At 46.8% G+C, this 4785-nt stretch overlaps 1 pseudogene; it reads left to right on the top strand.

The window, feature by feature from the left end:
- The first annotated feature begins 488 nt into the window (after nucleotides 1-488).
- Nucleotides 489-743, top strand: LOC130021119 (heat shock factor-binding protein 1-like; annotated as a pseudogene).
- The last annotated feature ends 4042 nt before the right edge of the window (nucleotides 744-4785 follow it).

The raw sequence follows: 4785 nt of genomic DNA, 5'->3' as shown, positions 1-4785 counted from the left end.
TGTCAGTGTTATATATTTCTGAGTAAATCAAGACAAAAAGAAAAAGACACAGACAAGTAATCATTACTAGAAATCCACAATAAATTCAATGAGGCATCCTAGGCATGAGATTCTTATATTTCTATAGATATTTTGTTCATATCTTTTCAAGAATATTAGTGATAAGTCGTAGAACCTATTGATATATTTTAAATTGTGGAAAGTTTACTGTAATCATTGGGCTAGAGTGATAGCACAGTGGGTAGGGCGTTTGCCTTGCACATGGCCAACCTGGGTTCGATTCCCAGAATCTCATATGGTCCCTAAGCACCACCAGGAGTTATTCCTGAGTGCATGAGCCAGGAATAACCCCTGTGCATCATCGGGTATGATTTAAAATTGTTAAAAAAGTATATTGAAAGAAAGTCATTTTTTTAGGCTCAGAATAGTTTCCCAAATCCTAAAATCACTTGATCAGTGGGGAAGTGTGGGTAAGAGTCTGAGACATCACCACCAAGCTGGGCACCCAGGAGATGGCTGAGATGGATCCCAAGACCGTGCATGACCTCAGCTTGGTGGTGCAGACGCTCCTGCAGTGGATGCAGGGCAAGTTCCAGACCATGTAAGACCAAATCATCGGCAGGATTGACAAGACGAGCAATCGTATTGACGACCTGGAGAAGAACATCCCCGACCTCATGATCCAGGCAGTGATGGAGGCGCTGGAGGGGGAGAACAAGCTGCCAGCAACACAGAAAAGCTGAAGGTTGCTAAGTGAAGTGGAAATCGGGAGCACCATTTTCTCGAGACCAGAGAACACCTGACTCTGGCGGCTTGCCATGTCACCCAGCCGGGCTGCTGTTCCAAGGATGATGTCGTGTGGCCACAATAGGGGCCATGCAAATTTGGATTTCTGATATTTTAGTAATAAATCTAGAGGGATTACTGCCAAAAGCCCCTGAATTCCGAGATTGGTTTGTGTGCCTCTGGGATCATGGTCGTTCAGAAACCAAAGGAGGCATTTGAGGGTGGCAACCTGGAGCATTGTCATGGCGGGGAGCAGGGCCGATTCCACACCCCATCCCACGAGGCCTCTCGTGCCTTCTCAATGCAGTCTCATACCTGGCTGTTCATTAGGCTCTAAAAGACACAGGCCATCGTGCTGCTGCCACAAGGGGGGACAGGCAGAGGGACAGACACCCTTTCCCTCCCAAGGTGGCATAGCACCATAGTTAGATGCACAATCCAGAAGCATTTTGGTTGGGCATTATATTTTGCTCAGATTTTCCTACCACCATTCAAGCACGTTTTTCAGGGACAAAGGCAAGATTCTTTACTTTCCATTGATAACCGCAGCCACGCAGTTCGGAAAATAGTCCTGGTGCCCGCATAGCAGATCCATGCTTGTAGAAGGTCATGGTCACTGGGATTCTATAGGGAGAAGGTGGGAAGATAGTACCTACCCCATCTGGGACTTACCGATGATATTGTCTCAGTATGGGGCCCAGAGAATTCTCCGGGAGTTGTGGAGTCCACCAGCCAGTTTTCTGCACTGCTGTGAGCTGTAAAATAGAGCTGGGGGCGGGTTATGGGCATGACTTCCGAAATCAGAGATTGCCTGAGAATCAGGGCGGTCCCCATGTGGCCTGGAAAATAGTCCTGGTGCCTGCATAGCAGAGCCAAGACATCACGCTTTCATGTAACTAAATCCTAATATAATTAAGAATGTATTTTATGCTAATTGCTAATGAAAATGTAGCATACTTATTTGTATAAAAGTTAAATAGTATTCAGAAAACATTTATCTTTTGTTTTCTTATTATTGATGCATATGTCAGAATAGAAAACAACAGAAAACAATGCAGTTTTTATTTCAAACACTATAAAATGAAGAACAAATCAAACCCAAGGAATGTAGAGTGGGGAGAAATATATTTTTAACAACTAAGCAAGATAAACTGAAAAACTAAGATAAAAATATACTCAAATTAAAAAGACCATATCACTTGTCATCTGTCATCCTGTTGGCATTGATTTGCTGGAGCGGGAGCCAGTAACAACTCCATTTGTCCCTGTCACGTGCCAGCATAGCCTAGTAGCCTAAGGGCATATTGGAGGCACTTTCAGGGTCAGGAAAGTAAGGCCTGTTATTGTTACTGATTTTGGCATATTGAATATGCCACGGGTCACTTGTCAGGTTCTGCCATGCAAGCGGGATACTCTCAGTAGCTTGCCAGATTCTTCTAGAGGAATGGAGGCTTTTGGAGAGGCCTCTAATGCTTTCACAGGTGTTCCCAGTCTAATGAATGTAAGCTTTTGGTCAACTGGTTGTCCACGTGCTCCAAGAAAAACTGTGCTGTTTTCTTCCAGTAGTTTTATTTTATAGTCTCTGGATCTTGGCCATTGATCAGATTACATGGTGCAGGCGGTGGTTTGTGGGATGTGACTGCCAAGCTACTGGAAAACGGGGGACCTGGGTGGAGGGGGCCCAGTCCCCATCTAAGCAGGCTTGGAGATCTCAGCCACAGGTCCCACATACCTGGGTTCCTCTGTTGGTTCCTTCATGGGTGGGGCTCCTCCAAGCTTGTGGAGAGTGGCCTTGCCCATGGCTGTGGCTGGGTTCTTGAGGTTTTCAGATGTAGGGGTTCTGCTGGGGGCAGGGAGGGAAGCTCAACCCGTGCCCCTCTAAAGTGTCCCAGTGAAGACAGCCTGGCGCAGGGGCAGGAGAGTCTGAAACAGTCCATATGTATGAAAGAATATGAATGAAGTGAAAATTTTGTTCTCTGAAAACTGTAATAAAGTGCATTAGTGCTAACAAAATGAAAAAATAAATGAATTGACAATATTAGAAGTAAGAGTCATCATTACAGATCAAACAGACATGTAAAATCTATAATAATTAAAAATTATAGGTCACTGTCCTCCTGTTGTTCATTGATTTGCTCGAGCAGGCCCAGTAAAGTCTCCATTGGAGACTTTGTTGTTACTGTGTTTGGCATATCGAATACATAGTGGGTAGCTTGCTAGGCTCTGCCGTGCAGGCAAGATACACTCGGTAGCTTGCCAGGCTGAGAGGGGCAGAGGAATCGAACTCGGGTCGGCCATGTTGGCTGCGAGCAAGGCAAACGCCCTACTGCTGTGCTATCGCTCTAGCCCTCATTCATTAAAAATTTGGCTATCTGGGTGTATGGTGCCACCAGCAGGTCAATCTGTACCTGTGAGGCGAGTGCATCAGCAGCCTGATGGCACCGTCAGACTTTCAGATACCCCAAAATTGCTGCTGTGCCTTTGGCCAGACCCCAAAAACTTGGGGCCAAGTTTACCAAGAAAGTAAATGGCCAAAAGTTAGGTATGTGGGAGATACACCCACAAACCACCTCCAACTCAGCTATATAATTGGAGGCATGGACTCTCTGGTTCCTAATAGAATTGCTTAATGAACATGACTCCAGATTCAGAAACAAATCTCGAAACTCAACAGCTTTTGGCAGAAAATCGTCAGGTTCCTGCAGTAGGCTACTGGTGCCAGGCCACCCCAGATGGGAATAAATTTTGTGCCTTGGCCTGTTCCCCTTGGCAGCACAGTGACCTCCTCCAGAGGCCACTGGAAAGTCAGGTTTGGGCCTGCAGTGAAGAGACACGTGGGACCTCACCAGATGGGGGTGAAACCGGCCTTTTCCTCCCCATCCCAACGAGACCCCGAGTCGCCACCTACAAATGGCCTCTCTTGCTCCTGATCAAGCTGATTAATGGCCATGATCCAGAGACTCAGAAACAAATCTCGAAACCCAGCGGCTATTGGCAGAAATGCATTTGGACCACATACATGGCCATGGCTTCAGAGGAAAAAGGACTTAATTCAGAGCCCGACAGCTTGTGGCAGAAAAGTGAATGGACCATGTGTTAAACTCCAGTGCCATGCCTCCCCGGGAGGGAAAGAGTGTTGCTCCCTTCCGCCTTTCTCTCCCTGGCAGCAAGGTGGCCGCCGCCTCAGAGCTTATTGGAAATTCAGGTATGAGCCGGCAGTGACGTGGCAAGTGTAGTCTCATAGGAAGCGGGGTGGTACCGGCTCATCCTTCATGCCCTACTGAGGTCATGAGTTGCCCCCCACGAGCAGCTCTCCGGCACGACCATGACTCTAGAGGCAAAAGGACTTAGTCCAGAGCCCAGCAGCTTGCGGAAGAAAAGTGAATGGACCATGCATTAAACTATGGCTCCATACCTTCCCAGGAGGGAAAGGGTATTGCTCCCTTCCGCCTCCCCCCTACACTCCTCCCCCCGGCAGCAAGGTGGCCATCTCCTGAGAACTTATAGAAAAGCCAGGTATGAGCCGGCGGTGATGGGGCAACTGCAATTTCATGGGAAGGGGGACGATACCGACTCATCCTTCACACCCTACTGAGGTCACAAGTTGCCCCTAATGATAAGTTCTCCGGCACAGCCATAACACCAGATGAACAGAAACCTATTTTGTAATTATCTGGTTCTTTGCAGAAATCCAAAATCGCGCGACCTTAATAGTGGCCATGCGACATTATATGATTCTCATAACCAGCAATAGAAAACAAAGTATTTCACAATGACTTTTCAGCAATTCTGATTGTTGGGGGGGGGGAATTCTAAGCAATTATGGTGCATCTTTTGTTGAAATAATGAATGTAATCAATGTAGAGAAGAGTAAAGTGGAAATCATCTGCCTCACAGGCATTGGGAGGGGTGGGAGAGGGATATATTGGGGTTCTTGGTGGTGAAAGGTGGGTATTGGTGAAGGGAGAGGTGTTTGATCATTGTATGACTGAGACTTAA

This window comes from Sorex fumeus, unplaced genomic scaffold, assembly GCF_029834395.1.
Source record: "Sorex fumeus unplaced genomic scaffold, SorFum_2.1 ptg000014l, whole genome shotgun sequence".
NCBI lineage: Eukaryota > Metazoa > Chordata > Mammalia > Eulipotyphla > Soricidae > Sorex > Sorex fumeus.
Note: the sequence above shows the minus strand (reverse complement) of the source record. Positions and strands in the feature narration are given on the sequence as shown.